Source organism: Lactuca sativa, chromosome 4, assembly GCF_002870075.4.
Source record: "Lactuca sativa cultivar Salinas chromosome 4, Lsat_Salinas_v11, whole genome shotgun sequence".
Lineage (NCBI taxonomy): Eukaryota > Viridiplantae > Streptophyta > Magnoliopsida > Asterales > Asteraceae > Lactuca > Lactuca sativa.
In genome coordinates this window covers 219295924-219319574 of record NC_056626.2, presented here as the reverse complement: position 1 = coordinate 219319574, position 23651 = coordinate 219295924, and the positions used below count along the sequence as shown (strand labels likewise).

The 23651-nt window shown below is 41.2% G+C and overlaps 1 non-coding gene across 1 annotated transcript; it reads right to left on the bottom strand.

The window, feature by feature from the left end:
* Positions 1-23194: 23194 nt before the first annotated feature.
* Positions 23195-23288, bottom strand: LOC111886354 (small nucleolar RNA snoR117). The gene has a single exon (XR_002848397.1). It is a non-coding gene; the product is annotated as a small nucleolar RNA snoR117 (small nucleolar RNA).
* Positions 23289-23651: the final 363 nt, after the last annotated feature.

Sequence of the window (23651 nt, the reverse complement as noted above, 5' to 3'; positions counted from 1 at the left end):
GTTCTAAAATGAAGTGTACAAGTATCTACCATACTTATATCGTTAAACGTAGTTTCCTTGAGAAACCCTGGTTACTCCCAGTGAGGTATATTAGCCTTATTACATAAATAAAACTAATAACTACGTGGTGAACTAAATCATGAAGGTATTTTTAATACCCTTTAGTAATCAAATCGGTTATTACTTAGAGGTTAGTTCACGTGATTCATTATTACAAAAATAAATCTCTGCTATCTAGGTTGCGAGTTTTATAACCATAACTGACTACATATGCCTGCAACGGTCGGTATCCTTTATGACTTTGTCACTCGTAGACCTACCGGTCCGACTGTAGCTACCAGCCAGGTGCGGGATTGTCGGTCCCGTATAGATCTATACACAACAGTCATGCTCTCCCTACAAGAGATTCTGGTTATAAGTGCTAGTCCTACACCCTAATTTTGTGGGAGTGTTACCAAGGATGTGTCTCCAACTTAGACTAACAAATTTACAAGTAATAATATTGAAAATCATGTTTATGATTTGCATGAATCCTTACATGATTCACAAGTTCGTTACCCCAGTTTTGAAAGTTGTTTCTACGAGTTGATTTCTTAATCGTTTGGTAAGAACTGTTTTTCATGTTAAAAGCATTCTGAAAATATAATTATTTTAAACAAAATAATATACTTTGAGCACAAGTTTCCTTGTACTTTTTCTTGTATTCCCCCCCCCCTAAAAACATGAAAAACTCAGAAAAGCATAGGGGTATGAACTCACCTTGAGTGAGTGGTTTGATTGAAGGATCGATACGGAAAGTTGGATGTTCAAGTGAAGCCTTGAACACAATCTGATCCTAATTAACACGTAATGACACATAAATGAGTCAAATGAGGGTATTTCACTACTAGATGTGATGGAGAACCACTCTAGGGACTTGGAACTACTTGCACTAAGTGATAGTACCTTAAAGGTTTGCATGAGGCAGGTGTATGGCCACCTCAAAGGTGTGTGCGGCCATGGGTGTACGGCCCAAGGGGTGTGCGGCCGTACACTCATGATGAAAGGTGCCTTTGTGGTCTTCTCAAGGTCCATTCTTGCATCCATGAAGTGTTCTAGGTCTATACTCGTTTTTAGTGCAAGTTAAGGGTCCTAGAAGTGGGTTTATGGTCCTAAGGTGTATGTGTGTAACATCCCAAAAATACAGGTCAAAATTTTCATTTTTAAATAAGTTAATATAAAACCATATGTAATAAAATCGTCAATAATAATGTCTCGTATCGAAACCAAAGTGTCAATAATAAAACATAATATCATAAAACCATATCTAAGTGTAATCCCAAGGATCTCATGTGCGGAAATCATAGTGTGATGCGTTGCGATCAAGTCAGCTCCTTTCCTTTGAAAGCAAAACACCTGAAACCAAAACTGTAAACTGTAAGCACGAAGCTTAGTGAGTTCCCCATCATACCACATACCACATAATACCATCGGTATCTTTCAACCGGTAACTGCCATCGGTATCTTTCAACCGGTAACCGGGGACTATTCCACCCCTACCACTATCACAATATATATATATATATATATATATATATATATATATATATATATATATATTGAACATATTGATCACATACTAACATCATAAACATGTTGATTACATACTAACATATCATAAATAGACAGATAAGCATTGCATGGGTTCTGTATACCCCTTTGGTATCTTTCAACCGGTAACTGTCATCGGTATCTTTCAACCAGTAACCGTCATCGGTATTTTTCAACCGGTATCCACCATCGGTATCTTTCAACTGGTATCCGATATCGATATCTTTCAACCAATAACCAGGCACTATCTCACCCCTACCACTATCATACAACAACAGGATATAATCATACAGTTAGGCATATCTGGGGTACTGACCTACCCTTCGGTCCTAACGACCGAGTCAGGGAAAAACTATTCCCTGCTACTACCACTAACACACATAGCATATCAGATAAGCATATCACATAAGCATATCCCATAAGCATATCACATAAGCATATCTCATGAGCATATCACAAAACATACCAAGATAATTATCACAAAGACAATTATCTACCAACTACCCCTATTGGTGGGTCGGTATTTTGGCCTTAGACCCACCCCTACTAGAAGGTAACTCACCTCACACTGCTGAAATCCCGTAGACACAATCCCACACTACTGAAGTCCCGGACTCAACCCCATCTACTGGATGACAGATTCCCGAACTGTCAATACCAAAATAACACCCAATTAATAATTGGGTTCCACTACATAACCATGAGTACATACTTTGGATAATTACTGCATTACCCCAATCTTGGCTTTAAGCAAACCCAAGGCCCAATCCATAGACCCAAAGTCAACTAGGAAAAAAAGCCCAACATATGGCCCAATTTTTCAAAATTGGGCCCATACCCCCATATGGTCTTATTCTAAGGCCCAACCAAAAAGTCCAGTCCAATAGTCGGTATTCTAATGGCCCAATACCACATAATCATAGAGGCCCAAACTATGGCCTAATTTTCCCAATTGGGCGCAAATCCCTTACATGGGCCTCACCCTAGGCCCATTAAATTATTCTATTCCAATTGCTTGACTTTGGATGGCCCATTAATCACCCAATAGAGTGGCCCAACAATAAACCCAAGTGAAATTAAGGTTTCACATAAAATGATGATTAGGGTTAAGTTTCCTACTTAACCCATTAAGGACTTAATCCATTAAGTACAATATCGCTTAGATTAATCTTTGCCAATGATTATTATTTAATATTTCAAGTTATTAAATAATTCCCACATGTCTCGGTTAATTTCCCAAATTAGGGTTTTATTGGCATTAGGGTTTTCCAAACCAAATATTAGCCCATTTATCAATTTGTGGGGCTTTTAGGTCAATTAGTGCTTTATTGGGCCTATTAAGCCCACTAGAATATCATTAAGCCCATTAGGGATTTATTTGGGTCAATTAGGGTCCATTAGGGATTACAAGGCCCATTAGGGTTTCAAGCACCCTAAGCGAATCGAACTCAACGAGGCAAGCGCACCGCCACCCGACACGGCGACCAGTGGCGGCAGCCACCACCCTACGGTGGTGATTTTTGTTTTCTTTTCATTAATCCACTTTCTGATTACATTTTACAAGGCTTTAACCCGAAATTAAACACCTTAAACACAATAAACACACACATACGCAACTACCTAATGGTGACCGACGGTGGCACATGGCGGGAGCCACCACCTCACGGTGGTGGTGGTGGTTGTTCTCGTGGATTTCGGCCAAACCAACACCACCTACATGAAATAACAAATACCCATACGATTTATTTCTTGCAACGAGTCCAGCCACCCTCCTGGTGGTGGTCGGCGATGGCAGCACCATGGAGAGGTGGTAGCGGCGGTCTTGACGGTGGTAGGCAGCAGCATACAATGAAGGGTGGCCTTCAGGAGCTCGATTCCGGTGACAGCAAGCTAACAACCACACGAACTCACAACCATTACCCATGGTGGCTGATGGTGGCGAGATAAAGCAACGGCGGCAAGCAAAGTAAGAAGGAGACACGAAGGGACGACAACAACGATGGTCGTAGCACCGATGAAACAAAGAAGAAGATAGAAGAAGAAGGATACGGTGGTCCTTCCGGTAGCACACAATGTCACCGGAAAGGGAATAGCGCCATGGACATCGATGGTTGTTGGAGGGTCACGGTGGTTCACGGCAATTACCCTCCGACCGTCGTGCTCTTTTCCGATGTAGAAAGGATGGACTCTGGAGACTGGCCTCAGCGGTGACTAGGAGGCTGCGGCGGCAGGAAGAAAATGGGAGGCATAAGGGTGGTTGACGGCTGCATTCTTAGCTAGGGTTAGGGTTTAGTGGCAATCGGCACATGCTAAGGCTTTATACTCGTGCCCTTCAATTTTATTTCCATAATGTCAAGATCATTCCCTCTCCATAAACTTCTTTTCAACCATGATCCAAAATTTACCATTTGGACCCTATCTCCTAAATCCTTTACAAATGAAGTCCGAATTTTACCTTTTTAACCCCATCCAACCAAAAACCATTCAACTTAAGTCCTCATAATTACCATGCAGCCCCTCCTCTACAATCATTTTCAAATAAGGTCCATAATTAAATTTTTAGCCCTTGTTTTCATAAATCCTTTCATATTAGGTCTAATACTTACCAAACACCCCCCCCCCCTGTCTTCTAAAATCTTTACAAAATAATTCTCGAATTTATACTTAGACCCCAAATAATTCAACTTTTGGCATTTGGCTTCCCAAAGCCAACACCTTGCTATATAATTATAAATTTTAGGCTACAAGTCATTCATTAATTTACTTATCTATTTTATTAAATAAACAGGGTGATACAACTCTCCCCCTATTAAATTAGATTTCGTCCTCGAAATCATTCCATACCATCTCTTATGCGCCAAACCACTCAAGTAGCATGGTCACCATCCTGGGCACACCCTAGCCTTCCCAGGGTAGCCGTGCCCAATCTTCGCAAAGCCCTAAAATCCGCAGGTGAACGAATCCCTCGCAACAAGTTCTCATCTATCCCATCTGAAATCTGTTGTCTTGAGATGGTCTGATTCCCTGACAGACCACTCATACTGAATCATTATCGCAGAAACCAGTCTGTTATCCCTCAGCCGACTACTCAGCTTCTAATAGCTTGAGGTTTCCACTATAAAACAGGTTCACAGACCTAATTATCCCTGCAAATCACTTACACTTGGCCAAGGCTCGGCTAATCCCGCTGTGAGTGACTTGTCAGTCCCCAATAAACCAGCTATCCGTGTGTACTTGCAACCTAAAACACGAATACTAACACTGCCCAAACGCAGAAATTGTCTGAAGCACTGCACTGCCTGAAGCGGTATGTTGTTGCATATCTGCTTCCCAAAATTTATCGAGACCTTCTTGGTCTCAATTATACCATCAGTCATCTAAATTACTAGGTTCCTGCCCGGCTGCGGAGCCAATGGACTCCCACTAGTCGCCTTACACGACTTCTGAACGAAATCCTTCTCTGGAACTAGTTACCACTAGTTATCATGTCACCGTGGCTCTAACAACCTCTTGATCTAACCGATCAGGTCCATGCGTCGAATCCTGTCGTCATCCAATCCAAGACTAAAAGTGATTTCTACCTAACCAATGGTAGCCTTACATCACAAAAGACCTTAAGCAATCCATTGCTTCCCTGATCTCATAATTGTAGTGACGTCCCTACAGTCTCATTACTCACTTAACCAGATCCAATCCATCTGGGTAACACAGAAATCCAATCTGTGGATTTCCATATCCTCACTGTCGCACCCGAACTGGTGGGTACTACTGTTCCTTCCGCGTTCTAACAACACGCTCATGCCATCTACCAACCTAGTGAATGCTACGGCTACACCCACAGTCTCATGACACTCTATCACTATTTGACCGCTAGTGAATGCTACGGCTACCCCCGTAGTCTTATAACACTTCCCGTGCTAACTGACCACTCGTGAATGCTACGGCTACCCCCGCAGTCTTACAACATTTCCCATACTAACTGACCACTTGTGAATGCTACGGCTACCCCCACGGTCTTACAACACTTTCCATACTGCCTGATCGCTAGTGAATGCTATGGCTACCCCCGTAGTCTTACAACACTTTCCATACCGGTCAAACACGCACTCGACCTAACACACAACTGAATTCGAGTCTAACTGGAGCTCTAACTTGGTTCCCGAAACCTGCTGTCTAAGATTCTCGAAGGTTGTCTGCTGCTCAGGCCCCCAACAAAAGGCCACCGACTTCTTGGTCAGTCGAGTCAAAGGAACTGCAATCTCGGAGAAGTCATGTATAAGTCTCTGGTAATAAACCACTAGACCCAAGAAACCCCGAATCTCGGTTGGAGACCTTAGAATCTCCCACTGCCTCAAGGTCTCTATCTTAGCCGGATCGACCAGAATACCCTTCTGGTTGACAAGGTGCCCAAGAGATTGCACCTCGCGCAACCAGAACTCACAGTTGGAGAACTTTATAAAAAGTATCTCCCCCACTTAGATTCGACTAAGTATTCACAGTACATGAGAATGGAAGGATTCCCAATCCTTCTCGCCTTCTAATATCCCACTGATGACAACATGTGCCTGCCAATGCTAGCGTTTAATCACCGATTAAACCTTGAGTTCTCCCATCCTTGGAAATCTTGATGAGTACTCTTGAAATCTAATCCAGTCTGACACCTCAATCCATCTCACATGTTGTCAATTGAAGGCCTCAATCTTCACTCTGACTGATGAGTCCTCGTTCCCACTTCCAATCTCGCAGCACAACTGAACTAACCGAACACAGCCCATGCGAAAATACAATTCTCTTGAACATCTGATTACCAACCACTTATCCACCTAACACCCACAACTAACACCACCCTCTTCATGTTACTAGTCCTGTCCTAGCAACGGTAGTGCCTTGAACTCCAAATTTCATCCATAGACAATTGCCAACCATTCCTAACTGAAGAACCATCACTCTAACCCTGACCGAGTATCCTCTAAATAATACTCCCGCACAGATCCCGATAAAGATTCAGAATGATAACGGTACATGCGGAACCCACTCCACCAAATGCGTCCCTCTGTTGGTTCATTAAGGACCTTTCGGCATGCAGGATGGCATATATGATCCTTGATAACCCAAAAACTAGCAGAAAAACCAACCCGAGGTCAGACTTATCCAAACTCACTCACAATTCCAAAGCGATACGTATTCCAAACATCCACTTAATAACAATAGAAGATGACATACCCGCAACATCTGGAGGAATACTGATCCCCTTCTGCTGACATGACCAACCCCGCTACCCTATAGTAGCCTAAACCCTTGGAGCGACAGACTCCCTTGTGCACTGTCCTGTTCGTGCTGCACTGACTCAGGCCCTGTTGGCCTTTCACCTGAGGATCAGAAGTCATGGGTCTCTTCCCGAGACCCTCTACTATACACACCTAGCACGAACCTCTCTTCTCAAAGTGCTCCAAATTGATCTCGTATCTACAAACTCTTAGAAGTCATATCCTTTAGGGTCTAACACCCTGTCACGCTCACTAGCTCACTTGCCAATGGCTAAGCTGCAACAAATGGAATATCCTCTATCCCCAAACTGGGTTATAAACCTCTCCCCGAAGCTTCTTAGATTATCCAATACTCTCACCGATTCGAGTATGGATCCTATGCTTTCAGTAGTACAACCCCATTACTAACTTCCACACCTATCCATACTTTCCTCAGCAATCCTCTCGGATCCTCCAAGTCACTTCCTCAATTGGTACACCCAAGTCTCATTGAGCCTCACTACTAATCCACTGAGCCTCACTACTAATCCACTGAAACATATCGTAGGCTTTCCTAGGTTCCCGAACTCACCCAATCCCCACCTGCTGAAAGATTCCCAGTAATGTCAACTATCTACCTCATGAATATAGCTAGCTTACATTACTAAGAGTCCCACAAAGCACAAAGCAGGCAGCATTCAGACAATGGAGAATCTAACCATTCTAACCTCTACTCAGGGATCTGTACATGCAATTCAGAGGCTCATACAATCAGGCATAACCTAAACAAGCTATCCTATTACTGATTGATTAGTATTAGCATGTAAGTCTACAAGCACATACATTAGGCATATAAGGCATCCTCCTAGATCCTCAGCCCTAATCTAGCATGCAGTTCTCATAATCGTATCATAACATAACATATCATAACATGTATAGGTATCTTGGGGAAAACTTACTTGAGCTCGGCAGATTGCACGCATCACACACCTCGTTCTTTTCAAAGTTCTTTTATCTTTCCAAGTTCTTTTCAAACTTCTTTTATAGAATGATTTTACTTTTGAAAATTTTCATACCAAGTCCTTAGTTTGAGTTCAGACACACCCGGGAGTGTGCCCGAATCCCTCAAACCAAGGCTCCGATACCAACTTGTAACATCCCAAAAATACAGGTCGAAATTTTCATTTTTAAATAAGTTAATATAAAACCATATGTAATAAAACCGTCAATAATAATGTCTCATGTCAAAACCAAAGTGTCAATAATAAAACATAATATCATAAAACCATATCAGAGTGTAATCCCAATGATCTTATGTGCGGAAATCATAGTGTGATGCGCTGCGATCAAGTCGGCTCCTTTCCTTTGAAAACAAAGCACCTTAAACCAAAATTGTAAATCGTAAGCACAAAGCTTAGTGAGTTCCCCCATCATACCATATACCACATAATACCATCGGTATCTTTTAACCGGTAACCGGGGACTATTCCACCCCTACCACTGTCACATAATAATATATCATGAACATACCGATCACATACTAACATCATAAACATGTTGATTACATACTAACATATCATAAACAGACAGATAAGCATTGCATGGGTTCTGTATACCCCTTTGGTATCTTTCAACCGGTAACTGCCATCGGTATCTTTCAACCGGTATCCACCATCGGTATCTTTCAACCAGTATCCGCCATCGGTATCTTTTAACCGATAACCGGGGACTATCTCACCCCCTACCACTATCATACAACAAAAGGATATAATCATACAGTTAGGCATATCTAGGGTACTGACCTACCCTTCGGTCCTAACGACCGAGTCAGGGAAAAACTATTCCCTGCTACTACCACTAACACACATAGCATATTAGATAAGCATATCACATAAGCATATCCCATAAGCATATCTCATGAGCATATCACAAAACATACCAAGATAATTATCACAAAGACAATTATCTACCAACTACCCCTGTTGGTGGGCCGACATTGTGGCCTTAGACCCACCCCTATTGGAAGGTAACTCACCTCACACTGCTGAAATCCCATAAACACAATCCCACAGTGCTGAAGTCCCGCAGACTCAATCCCAGCTACTGGATGACAGATTCCCGAACTGTCAATACAAAAATAACACCCAATTAATAATTGGGTTCCACTACATAACCACGAGTACATACTTTGGATAATTACGACATTACCCCAAGCTTGGCTATAAGAAAACCCAAGGCCCAATCCATAGACCCAAAGTCAACTAGGAATCAAAGCCCAACATATAGCCCAATTTTTCCAAATTGGGCCCATACCCCCATATGGTCTTATTCTAAGGCCCAACCAAAAAGTTCGGTCCAACAGTTGGTATTCTAATGGCCCAATACCACATAATTATAAAGGCCCAAACTATGGCCCATTTATGGCCTAATTTTCCAAATTGGGCTCAAACCCCTTACATGGGCCTCACCCTAGGCCCATTAAATTATTCTAGTCCAATTTCTTGACTTTTGATGGCCCATTAATCACCCAATCATGAAGGCCCAATAGAGAGGCCCAACAATAAATCCAAGTGAAATTAGGGTTTCACATAAAATGATGATTAGGGTTAAGTTTCCTACTTAACTCATTAAGGACTTAATCCTCTAAGGACTTAATCCATTAAGTCCAATATCACTTAGATTAATCTTTGCCGATGATTATTATTTAATATTTCAAGTTATTAAATAATTCCTGCATGTCTTGGTTAATTTCCCAAATTAGGGTTTTATTGAGCCTATTAAGCCCACTAGAATATCATTAAACCCATTAGGGTTTTATTTGGGTCAATTAGGTTCCATTAGGGCTTACAAGGTCCATTAGGATTTCAAGAACCCTAAGCGAATCGAACTCAACGAGGCAAGCGCACCGCCACCCGACACAGCAAACAGTGGCGGCTGGAGGCGGCAGCCACCACCCTACAGTGGTGGTTTTTGTTTTCTTTTCATTAATCCACTTTATGATTACATTTTACAAGGATTTAACTCAAAATTAAACACCCTAGACACAATAAACACACACATATGCAGCTACCTAATGGTGGCCGACGGTGGCGCATGGTGGCAGCCACCACCTCACGGTGGTGGTGGTGGTTGTTCTCGTGGATTTCGGCCAAACCAACACCACCTACATGAAATAAAAAACACCCATACTATCTCTTTCTTGCAACGAGTCCAGCCACCCTCTTGATAGCGGTTGGCGACGGCAACACCATGGAGAGGTGGCAGCGGTGATATTGACGGCGGTAGCAGCAACATACAACGAAGGGTGGCCTTCAGGAGCTCAACTCCGGTGACAGCAAGCTAACAGCCACCACCCATGGTGGCTGATGGTGACGAAATAAAGCAGCGGCGGCAGGCAAAGTAAGAAGGAGACACGGAGGGACGACAGCAACGATGGCCGTAGCACCGATGAAACAAAGAAGAAGATAAAAGAAGAAGGATACGGTGGTCCTTGCGGTAGCACACAACATCATCGGCAAGGGAATAGTGCCATGGACATTGATGGTTGTTGGAGGGTCACGGTGGTTCACGATGGCAATTACCCTCCGACCGTCGTGCTCTTTTCCGACGTAGATGGGATGGACTCTGGAGACTAGCTTCAGCGGTGACTAGGAGGTTGTGGCGACGGGAAGAAAACGGGAGGCATAAGGGTGGGTGACGGCTGCATTCTTAGCTAGGGTTAGGATTTAGTGGCAACCAGCACATACTAAGGCTTTATACCTGTGCCCTTCAGTTTTATTGCCATAATGTCAGGATCAGTCCCTCTCCATAAACTTCTTTTCAACCATGATCCAAAATTTACCATTTGGACCCTATCTCCTGAATCCTTTACAAATGAAATCCGAATTTTACCTTTTTAACCCCAGCTAACCAAAAACCCTTCAACTTAAGTCCTCATAATTACCATGCAACCCCTCCTCTACAATCATTTTCAAATAAGGTCCATAATTAACTCTTTAGCCCTGTTTTCATAAATCCTTTCATATTAGGTCTAATACTTACCAAACACTCCCCCGCCCCCTGTCTTCTAAGATCTTTACAAAATAATTCTTGAATTTATACTTTGACCCCGAATAATTCAACTTTTGGCATTTGGCTTCCCAAAGCCAACACCTTGCTATATAATTATAAATTTTAGGCCACAAGTCATTCATTAATTTACTTATTTATTCTATTAAAAAAAGCAGGGTGTTACAGTGTGTGGTCGTACATGGGAGTGTTCTGCCACACAAGGGTATATTCAGCCATACACAAGTGTGTGCGGTCGTACACTCCACATGAAGATGTCCAAAATGTCAATTCCAAGGTGCAATAAGGTTGGAGTCACGTCTATCTCGAGTATGGAAGTCAAAATCTCCCTTTGGAGGGTGTTTTAAGAGTGTGCGGCCACCTAAAAGGGGGTGTGCGGCCGCACTCACTTCCAAACACGAAGAACGTGACGAATATTGCACACTTAAGGCTTAGATAGAGTGGTCTTTCGTGGATATCAAGTTAGAGGATGAATTACTCATGTTCTTGAAGTTTTGGAGGGTTTGTGGTTGAAGAAGCTTGAGAGAAATGGTGTTATATGCGGCCAAGGAGTGAAAGGAATGAAAGGAAAGGGGTCTACCCTTTATATAAGAGTGGGTGTGTGGCCATGAGGGGTGTGTACGACCGTACACCCATGTGTGCGGCCGCACACTCCTCCAAAAGGGGTGGATGGCCTGATTTTGACACTACACGACTTGTTGATTCATTCCTAACCTCGACCTTGGACATGCTCAAGCTTGGAAGACTTAAATTAACCTTTAAACAGTATAAGAAGTCAACAGAACAAGTTTAACATTGATTGACTTGGCTAAGAGTACAAGATAAGAGTTTCGGGTTGTCACAGAGCTAAATTGTGAAGCTATCTCACCACCACTTCTTCTTCAAAGCTTAAACCGAGACTTTTAAATTTCGCCATTATGCCACTAATCTTGCCCGAAAAATCATTAATAGTCTCGTTTTCCTTCATCTTTAGCATCTCCGGCTCACTCCTAAGAGTTTGTAAATGTGCCTTTTGGACTCGATCGGCTCCTAAGTATTGAATCTGAATTGCTTCCCAAACATCCTTTGCATCTTCATGTTTAAAGACTTGCAATGGAATATCTTCCAGTAAGGTTTAAAAGATAATGGCTTTGGAGGTGTGGTTCTTCTTTGCTTCCAAATTTCCCCCGCGATCCACTGATTCCCATAAACCGTATGCCCTTAGCACCATTTCAACCATAATCGACCACGAAGTGTAGTTCATTTTAGTTAGTTTAGGACATTGAAGTGGTACATGAACTTGCTCACGGATAGTTCATGTGTTGTTGGCATTTCTTGCTAAACTTTCGAGTTCCAAAATGGTTTTGATCTCGTTCTTGCTTCTTATCCTCTTGCTTCTTGCTTCTTGCTAACAGCTTTCTTTCCTTGCTACTGCTTTCTTTTCTTGTTTCTTCTTGGCACTTTCTTTTTTGCTTACTAATTCTTGCTGCTTGCGTTCAATTTCTTGCTTGCTAACATACAGAAAAAAAAATTGGCACTTGCTTTCTTGCTTACTAATTCTTGTTGCTTGCGTTTTGTTTCTTGCTTGCTAACATACAGAAAAAAAAAATTGTTGCTTCTTTCTTCTGATCACCAAACTTGATCAGCCTTGCTGCTTGCTATCATACTTTTGACCTGATTACATAAGGTTGCAATCAGTCATTTCTCTTTCTTGCTAAGAACCAGGTATGAGTTTGGTGCTCTGATACCAAATGTTGGAAATAGACTCTCAATACTCATAGTAAAAGTGACATTATAGGAGAAAATAAATGACTTTCTACTAAGTAACCAAAAAGGTAATTCAAAGTTGTAGGATAAAAAGACTTGATGTCATACTCTCTATGAAGCTAAAGTGAAAAGTGAAGAAGTATTATATATAGCCTTAGAGCATCCACAATGCAAGTAGTATAAGAGTTGAATAGGGTGATGATTTGTAACGCCCGCAGATCCGGGCTAGCCAATTTAGAGACAATGAGCGTCAAAAATGAGTTTTTAATGGAAGATTATTTAGAATGATTAATCTTAACCAAGTTATAGAATGTGTCTCAAGGGTTCCGTACATATAAAGAACGTCAAAATCCGAGTTATAACGAAGAAGTTATGGTCTGTCGAAGTTTTACGGCAAAATCGGCACGGCACCGGGAGACGTAAATAGTGAATTTTTGATAAATTACTTTTTAGCCTTAGTGATCTAAACAAAATTTTTAGTATACATTAAACCGAGAACATACAAAAAAAAAAAAAAAAAAAAAAAAAAAAGAACGCCCAAATCTGATTTCGTATGAGGAAGTTATTAATTTTCTAAGATTTGGCATAGCAGTGCACGCTTCGAAATTCGAATTTTAGATCGAGCGGTTTCTGGCCTACGCGACCTAAATGAGAATTGAATATCTCATTAATAGGAACTCAACGGTAAAAAGACAAACGAAAACGGAGTTCGTATGTAGAAGTTATGAATTTTACGCAGACATTTAACAATATAATCTCATCGTACTGTTAAATTTAAGATCGGTCGAGAATTAGCCAACTAAGTCAAAATGAAAGTTGTAGATCTTATATTTACCTACGCGTGGATATAAAGAACGTCGAAAACGAAGCTCGTATGTGAAAGTTACGAGGTTTAGAAGTCGGCAGGGTGCTGTTGCAAAATGGGTGACGTGTCACAATCTTGGCCATTGCTTTCTCTCCAAGGCTTGCCACTAGATGGTGACATGTGGCACCAATTTCAGCCGTATATCACCCTAAAAATAGAACCTCTCCCACCCTCATTTTCTTCACACCATTCCCATTCTTTCTTCTCTTTACTCTCTCTCTAGAACCTCTCTCTAGCCCCGAACCCCCCCCCCCCCCCCCGAAAAGCCTAGGGAACCTCCCTAGCACGAGGCGGAAGCCCCGGAGTGCACGACAGCTCCGAGGAGAAGAGCTTTTCAGCTCGGGAGCGCTGCTCCAAGCAAAGCCCGGTTTTCTATAAAACTCATTGTAAGTGAGCTACGCCTACGCTATTTTTAATATAGCTTTTATTTAAGTAACATGATTAGGAACTTATAATAAGTACTTGGGCTATTATTATGGGTTATATAAGTATTGTTTAACGCTTATATAATAGTAATAATAGCTAGACTATTAATTAGTCTCGACGAATAATAGACTAAACTCTGGTGGTAATAATACTAGGTTTCGTCGAAGGAAATTATTTTTAAGAAGTGAAGTGTTGTCTGAGTTCGGAATCACCACCTTTTCAAGTGAGTGTATGGTCCCTTTCATCTTACACATAGATATGAAGTATTTTATAGAAACTACGTGTTATGTGTGCATATTATATGTATACTTGTTATCTATGCTGGTTGAACGATTTTATACAAGTTTTAAATGATTTAAACTATATATGTATTTATATCTACGTAATATGTTGGGTAAAACATGGGTATATGAAATATGAGTTGGATTATGAGTTGAGAGGTATATAGACCATGAGGTAAGGGTGAGAGGTGGACGATGTAAGAAGTTTTGTTCCCAAATGCTGGCCCCGTCATCTAGCAGAGTATGGATGATAACTACGGACTATTCTAGACAGCTCGGTGGAACACTAGCAGGCTCGCAACCTGTAGGTGTTGTGAACGATGTGTTCACCGGTGTACTCTAAAAACCCATTGACATGTATTGCGAGTGGACTCTCGAAAACGATACTGTCAATAAACGAGATAACCCTAGCAATTGTGCTCGAAGGACAATATTGGCAGCTGCGCCTCACATAGAATGTCACAATTCTAGCAGTTGTGCCTAAGTGATAGAACTAGCAGCTGTACTTGACAGTTGTGTCATTGACAACGATGGACTTCGTACCTATTCTTTAGGATAATCCTTAGGAATGAATGAATGAGAAATAGTTGATTCTTAGGGTAGATCCTTAAGAGTAAAGAAGATAATGGGGATGGGTAATTGGGTTAACTGTTTGATGATTAAACATAATAATTATATTATTGTGGGTTGAAAACCCTATGTACTCATCAGGTTTCCCAACCTGACCCACTCAGTTTATTTATATCACAGGTGTTGATATGAAGTCACATTACACTGAGAGATTAAGGAGATATAAATCTGTTACGACCCAATTTTCACGTCCAAAAATTTCATTTTTGATTAAGTGATTTGCAAAACATTTGTAACAAAATATCATCCAATCATATCATTTAATAAAAACATGTCTTGTATCTGAAAACCGAATTGTAACATCCCAAAATTCAAGACCAAAAATTTCTTTTTAATAAAACATTACTTTAAGCAAAGACATTGTTCCAAAACATAATATGAGTACAAGTTTTCAAAACACATGTTTATTATCAGAGTAAACATTCCCAGGCTGACTAATCTATGGTGTGTGCCAGGCGATCACCCCGAGCTCCTCCCTCCACTACCGGAAGTACCTGAAAACAAAACTAAAAACCGTAAGCACGAAGCTTAGTGAGTTCCCCACCCTACCACATACCATGCGCATAACTGCGCACTGCACATACTGGGTCATGCCCTCTAACTAGCCGCAACTAACACATACTGCAATTACTGGGCCGCGCCCGCTATCTTGGGCCCGCCCTCTACCTCGGGCCTCGCCCGCTACAACGGCCCCGCCGCTCCAGGCCCCGCCTGGCTTCGAGCCCCGCTCGGATACAGATCTGTTTCACTTAGGCCTCGCCTGTCACAGGGCCTCGCCCACTAACATATAATAGCACATAAACATATCTCATAACATCACATAAGCTAAACATATACTAACAACTCTTGCTCTAAGGCCTCGCCTATCTCTGGGCCCCGCCCGAGTCCTGCTACTGATGAGTCATGGAACCTCGTCCATACTCCTGCTGATAGTGAGATACGGGCCCAGCCCACCCTCACTCATTTCCTGACTTGGGCCTCGCCCCTGCTCTGCTGCTACTGAGATGTGGAACACCATCTACACTCTGCTATTGGTGAGATACGGGACCCCGCCCACACTCACCTCCCTATCAGGCACATACAAGTATCACACAGACAACAAGTATAAACTATCACATAAACCGCTCCTTGGGTACCCGCCCTCTATCATTGGACCTCGTTCGAATATCATACTAGCATACTGTGCCTAGGGCTAACCCCCGGGTCTTCTACTCATGACTACCTGGGCTGACATTGTGGTCGTAGACCCATTCATACAAAGGGGAAACTCACCTGATACTGCTGAACTGTTGCTGCTAACCCCTTTGACCGCTACCTGACCACTAACTCCGAACTGCTGCTCCGCTAGCTCCCCGAGCTACCAATATCAACATAACACTTAGTCTAACTGACCTTCAAAGGTCAACCAATTCAACTCTGGTCAAAGTCAATGTCCTAGTCAAAGTCAACCTTCCAGGTCAACCCTACTCGTCGAGTCACCCTACTGACTCGCCGAGTTCATAAGTCCAGAGTCCTTCCACTCGCGACTCTACTCGCCGAGTCAGCCCCTGACTCGCCGAGTCTACTAATTCCCGATTCCTGTCCTGTCCAACTCACTGAGTCCTGGCTCGACTCGCTGACTCGAGACTTAACTCGAAGGGTTTGGGACCACGCGACCTGACTCGCCGAGTCTAAGAACAGACTCGCCGAGCACACGGCAATCTTCATCCAACTCGTCGAGTTGTTCATCCAACTCGCCGAGTTCATGCCTATCTTCATCCGACTCGACGAGCTGTTCATCCCACTCGTCGAGTTCCTCCTCATCTTCAAGCTACTCGCCGAGTCCACTCGAAGGACTCGCCGAGTCCAATAAGATCCACTTACATGCAGAGGACTTCCGAGTCATGCATGAACTCCAAACTGTAGATCTACCCTTCCCAAGCCTATTCCCCACGTACAGTTGCAAACTTTACGTGTAGAGAGGGAGATCTAGGAAAAATGCATCAATAACTAGGGTTTAAGACCAAGAGGCTCCAAAATCCACCCAATGGCTGATACTTTACGGGATTCTAAACCAACACAAGCATGGATCTGAGGTAGCAACCTCAGATCTGGACCTCAAGCTTGAAACTGATCTTAGGCATGGCTTAAAAGACCCAAAACTCATAACCAAAGAAGATCTAAAGGAGGGAAACGAATTGATACCTTCAAATGCTCTGAAATGTTCCCCAAACTTCAGATCCAAAGCCACTCCTTGATGCTTCAAGGATTCCCACTTCTTCTTCTTCTTCTAAATCACTCAAAAATGGCCAAAAGCATGAATCATCACAATGGAGGCTTAGGGTGCGGCGTTCTGGGTGTGAGAGGCAGTAAAGGAGCCCTAAGAAGAAGATTGAGACGTTTAAATAGGCTCCAAGCCTCGGATTTAGGGTTTTCTTCGCACAGACCAGACTCGCCGAGTCCACTTGGCCGACTCGCCGAGTTGGTCACTTACTCCTCAACCCGAATCCCGCTCCGACTCGCCGAGTCCTTCTTTGGACTCGCCGAGTCCCTCCTAAATTTAGGGTTTCCTTTACTTTCTTGGCTTTCAAAATCTTGGGTGTTACACGAATCGTAAAAACATAATAATGTCAGAGTACAAATCCAAGAATAACTCATAGTGCGGAAAACAAAGAGTGTGTGTATGATGTGCTCTACCGCGCCAGCTCCTTCCCCTTCGCTGAAGAGGTGCCTGAAACCAAAACTGTAAATTGTAAGCACGAAGCTTAGTGAGTTCCCCCATCGTACCACATACCATACAATCACATAGCATACATACTGTCGGGCAATTCTAGGGTGTCCGACCTACCCGGTACGACCATTCTGGAGTGCCGACCTACCCATGTCAAGCCATTCTGGGGTGCTGACTTACCCATGTCGAGCCATTCTGGGGTGCTGACCTACCCGTCGGTCCTAACAACCGACCCTCGGGGACTAATCCACCCGTACTGCTGTTATCACATATATCATAACATAAACATACTATCAGACATATTTGGGGTGTCCAAACTACCTTTCGGTCCTAACAACCGAACTGGGGGACTATTCCCCTCCTACTACCACTATCACATATAACATATCATGCCAACATATAAACATATCATCACATACTGTCAGACATATCTGGGGTGTCTAACCTACCCTTCGGTCCTAACAACTGAACTCTACTATTATTACATATAACATATCATGCCAGCATATAACATATCAGGTAGTAGCAAACCTAGATGATATCACAAAGACAATCATCTAACATACAAATCCTACTGGTGGGTCGGCATTGTGGCCGTAGACCCACCGCTACTGCAAGGTAACTCACCTCGTAGTAGCTGCTGATCTGTACGGGAATCCTCTGACTGTTGTCGCTGCTGCTCCGGAAATCCTCCGGCTATAATTCCCACAAAACACTTAGTCATACACTGCTAACTGTTCTTAGGGTAAAATGACCATTTTACCCCTGACCAAATCAAAGTCAAAGTCAACTTCTAGTTGACCTGACTCGCCGAGTTGGCTCGCCAACTCACCGAGTCCCTATCCTTCCATCTGTCCTTATACCCGTCTCTACTCGTCGAGTTAGGCGATGACTCGACGAGTTTTCCTTCTTAATGAACATCGAGTGAATCTCATCCGACTCGCCGAGTTGTATGAACAACTCGTCGAGTTCATCTTCAACTGATACACAGGTCTTGTCCTTGACTCGTCGAGTTCATCTTCATCCTTAAGAAGACTGCCTTAGACTCGCCGAGTCTGCTCATGCACTCGCCGAGTCCCATGAACTTCCAGAACAATGGCTTAGTCCAGAACGTTGGGTCACTCCCCGGGACCCCCCCTAAAACCTTTCCACACTCAAATGCGTCCTTATGACTCTCAATTGATATGGGACAGAAACCTTGGACTCGCCAAGTCCAAGAGTGGACTCGTCGAGTCAGTCACATCCTCTCACTAAATCTTCGATTTCTGATGTACAACCCTTGATTAAAAGATAGATCTATGCTTCTACAATTGATCTAGCACGTAAAGTTACAACCTTTACGTGCTTGCATGGGACTTTGAGCTCAAAAGGTCCTAAAACAACCTCTTACAATGTATGGGGCCTTCTTTGAGTGCAAGAGCCACTCATATATGCCTTGTAACCCCTCTAAGGGCCTAGATCTGAAACATCAACCCCTAACCATGCTTGCAATCATGGTTAATTGGTGACCAAAATGGCTTAGAAAAGCCCTAAAACTCCAGAAAATGAGATCTATCAAAAGAACAAACAAGGTATAGACTTTATACCTTCTGTAGACTGCAAATGATGCTCAAAATCGGATCCTTCTAGCCTCCTTTTGATCCTTCAAGCTTTTCCTTCCTTCCTTGGGTCACAAAAGCACCAAAATCACTCCAAATTCCTTAGATTGCTTCAATAACGGCTAGGGTTTGTTATGGGGGTCTTCTGGGAGCAAATGGGACGAAGGAGGCCGAGTTAAGGTGTTTAAATAGTGTACAAACCCTCGGGTTAGGGTTTTTTGTCCAGACAGGGCCTACTCACCGAGTCCAGGACCCGACTCGTCGAGTCCACTGCTTAAACCCCGTGTCTCATCCCGCTTCTACTCGGCGAGTTGGTCCTTCAACTCGCCGAGTCCAAGGCCAAAATGCAAAACATTTTAAAGAATTAATAAAAGAATACGTACCAAGAACCAGGTGCTACAAAATCACTAGTGATAATGAATGTAAGTTCTGTTTATGCTTATGTTTCTATATTGACGATGACATCCCAAATTTTTAAAATGAATAAAAATAATTTTATTTCAGAAATGCCCTGATAACGTATTTATCATGTTTCACTGGGAACAAATTCCGCACAAAATTTTTATTAAAAAGAGGTACTCTGATTTTTATAAAGCATAAACAAAATCGGTTTTTTCTGGCCGTGAAAATGGGGATGTCACATGATTAGTATTAAATAAGAGTTGAATGGAGTGTGGGTGATGACATGGAGTATAGTTGAATGGAGGAGTTGAATGATCATTGAATGGTTCAATAGAAAGAATAAAGTGGTCATTAGGATTGAATAGGTGTTTAATGGGTTGTGGGTAATATTGTATGGATATTTAATGGATGATATGACAATCTATTAAACTTTATAGAGTTCAATTGATTGTGGATGCCCTTACTCACCTGGGAACATGAAAAAACAATAGAATAATATTTACTCACCTAAAAACTAGTTGATTTCTTCTACCCTTCAAACTACCTCCCTAAGACTCGGTAACAACTTTTACCAAGCTTTTATTATTAAGAAAAACGTGGATAATGGATCTATCTAAACCGATAAACTGAAATGGACTTAACCCATCATTAAGATTATCCAACATAATCAAACAGTACCTATAAAGCTAAGGAACCTTGGATCAATTTTTTATCCTTAAAAAAGAAAGAGACTGAATGTTGTCGGCTACTTTAGGGACCCGGTTAAGCCTATTCTGATCAACTGCATCACGTTCCTAGTTATCAACAGATTGACATAGAAGTATTGCACCTAAAAGCTTGGATTTCTTTTAGTCTGAAAGGGTTGAAGTCAAGGACAAAAAATGTTGCAAATTAGATTGTAATTCTAGCTTCAAATTACACCATTCGACAACCCTTTTGTCGTGTCTTGGCGAACTAGCAATTGAGTAAATATCAATCTATTATCAAACTAGTTTTATCATACAAATCAGAGACTTTAGTAATGCTTATTTACAACTTAATGATCTAAAAAAAATCAACGCAAAAGATTTACACAGACAGCGTAAACCTATAGATCCTCATACAATGATAAACTCTCTCAGAATTGTTTGTGTGTATGTGATCAAGAACAACATCAGAATATGACAATGATCGCCTTCACTCTATGTTTTATACTTCATCCAACTTTTAGTCCACAGCTTCCAGTTAGTTCGACTTTTAGTCCTCTACTTTTGGCCTTATTCACGAATAGTAATTTATTATTTTGGAAGGCTTTTTGTTTGCAGGAATTTAAGAATATATTTAAATGTTTTTTCTGCAAAACCTAAAAAAATATGTTGCTATTTACAGAAATTCTATGGATGATATGTTGCTATTTCCATGCTTAAACAAGACCTCACGTGTTTAAAAAGCTAAAATTAGACATTATGCTACTTCCAGATTAATATATAAAATAAGATGTTTCCAGAATTTTACAAAACGACGTTTGTTATTTCCATGCCAAATGAGTAGAGGTGGCAATCGTTTCGTTTCGTGTCGAGTTCATGTTGTGTCGAAACACTAAACGGGTTGAAAGTGCTTGACCCTAACTCAACCCATTTAATTAACGTGTCGTGTCATGTCAACCCGTTTATTTTCGTGTCGAGTTCGTGTCGGGTTTCGGGTTAGGGTTATACCTTGAAATATGTCGTGTCATGTGAGGTTAAAATATTGAGTGTGTTGAAAGAGTTGGATTTGGGTAGGCGGAGAGGAAAAACTAATAGTTTGGAGAAAAAATAGATAAAGTCATATACCAAGTTCAAATGACAAAATTAAAATAGTGGGAGTTGGGGAGGCGGATGAAAAGGTCGCGAGGATGTAAGAGTGGTGAAAGAGACCAAGTAGTTTGGGAGATAATGGAAAAACTGAAATTAAGTCTTGATCTATATGCCTAAGTCATTTCAACATTACAAAACGATTCGATTCGAAGGCTTTCTTTTACTTATAATTTTGGTTTTGTATCTTTCTAGTTTATTTAAATAATTCAAAAAATTTGCATATAAATAAACGGGTTATATTCGAGTTGAAATTCTCAACCCTAACCTTACCCGTTTAATTTTCATGTCGTGTCAACCCGTTTATTTAAACGGGTTGAAATATCTTACCCAAACCCGTTTATTTCGTATCGGGTTCGTGTCAGGTTTCGTGTTTGCGTCAATTTTTGCCACCTCTACAAGTGAGTAACATTCATAGTTCCATTTATATCGTTCATTATAGCAAAAAACTTTTATTCTTTTCTACTAAAACATCGTATTTTCAAAAAGAAATACTAAACAAGAAACAAATTATATACATTCTACACAAGTAGCAAAAATATACATTATAAATTTGGATCATGATAATTTGGGACAAAAATTGAGACATAATGTGATCGTAATGAGAAGTTTTAGCCCAACATGTGACTAGCCCAAAGAGATGAGAAGTTTTAGCCCAACATGTGCTAGCCCAAAGAGTATTTTTGGAGGGCAAAATGGGAAAAGCAAGAAAGGAAATATAGGTAGTTTTGTTAGTGAAGAGCGAGCAAAGGAATAAAAAAAAATGGAGCTAACTAGTGACGTAAGATTCCATAGATTGTTTTGGCTCTAGCACTATCTTGGAGATTCCATAACAGAGTTCTTTCAGAAGGCGAGGTTCGTCTGATGAGACAAAATCACAAAACCATGAAGTTCGAAGGATCAATTTCAGACATCTCTGTGATTATCAAGGATTCAGTATTTAACAATTAAAATTGCGTTTCCATACGCGTTAAAGGTAGTATGAGTTCTTAGTTAAATTCTTTAGTATTTGAAATGGGTCAAAATGATATGGTGGTAAGAATGAACTGGTCAAAAACTATGCCGCAATTCCAGTGTTCTATTAGTTAAGATTGTTTCTATGTTATTTCGTATCTTTATCATAATAACCTCATAGTTTCACGAGTTGTCTATTCAGTCCTTGGAGTTCTAACATGTTCTGAAACATGTAATCAACAATCCTAGGGTAAAAAATCATGAATAAAGTTCTTTACTTTATATGTAAAGATAACAATATATTTGAAATAAGAAACGTTGTCATTGTGTAGATGATTTCAACTTCTCAGAAACCTTGTTACTTAATTAGGCATATTATTTTTGAAAAACCCATCCAAATTCAATGTTCTATCTTTATTTTTTAAATACCAAAAATACCCTTAAAAACTTAGGGTTCAAAGTATATTGAAAAAACCAATTAGAAAATAATAATAATAGTCGATCACACGAATAGATAAATAGCAAAAACATTAATCAAAACGTTGGCAATGTTCTAACCTTTAGAGTACAGTTCATTACCCCCAAAAGACAAAATAATTAACAGCTGAAACAGGTCTAATTCTTTGAAAGATTGTAGGGACATCAGAATGCATTGATAAGAACATTAGATCTTAGAATGCCAGAATATCAGTACCCTTTTCATTTCGGCAACGTACAGCACTCAATCCACTATCATCAAGCGAATGAGAGACTCTAAATTGTTGCCTGATCAGTATACAGCGATACTATAAACAACTTAAATCTACTTTTCAAACAAAAAACCAATGAAAAATTGAGAGAAAAAGAAAGCCTCAGAAAGTGGATGCGAGTACTAATCAAAGGAGGCTCTCAAAGAGAACCCTTTCAGATGGTACGGACAATACATCATACATCATCGGCAGTTTATCAGTGACTTTGATATTCACATACGAAATAAAGATGGAGAAAAAGGAAATAGAAAAAAAAGAAAGATCCATCGACGAGTGGTAGGTTGAAGGTCGGCGTCGGCTCTATGGCGTTTGAGATAAGAGAAGGGGATTTTGCACCTTTATAGAGAGAAAGAAACCCTAATTATCACTGTCCCACCGAAATTTCCACACCAGGGCTTCACGTTTTCAGGATGTGATTTTAAACCCTTTTAATTTTAGAATTGACAAAACTGCAAAAATAGTCCCTGTGGTTTGCATTTTTTCAGGAAACAAGTCCAAACAGTGACTTTTTTTGATTCGTGGTCCTTTTGGAGTGGTTTGTATGTGAAAATGGT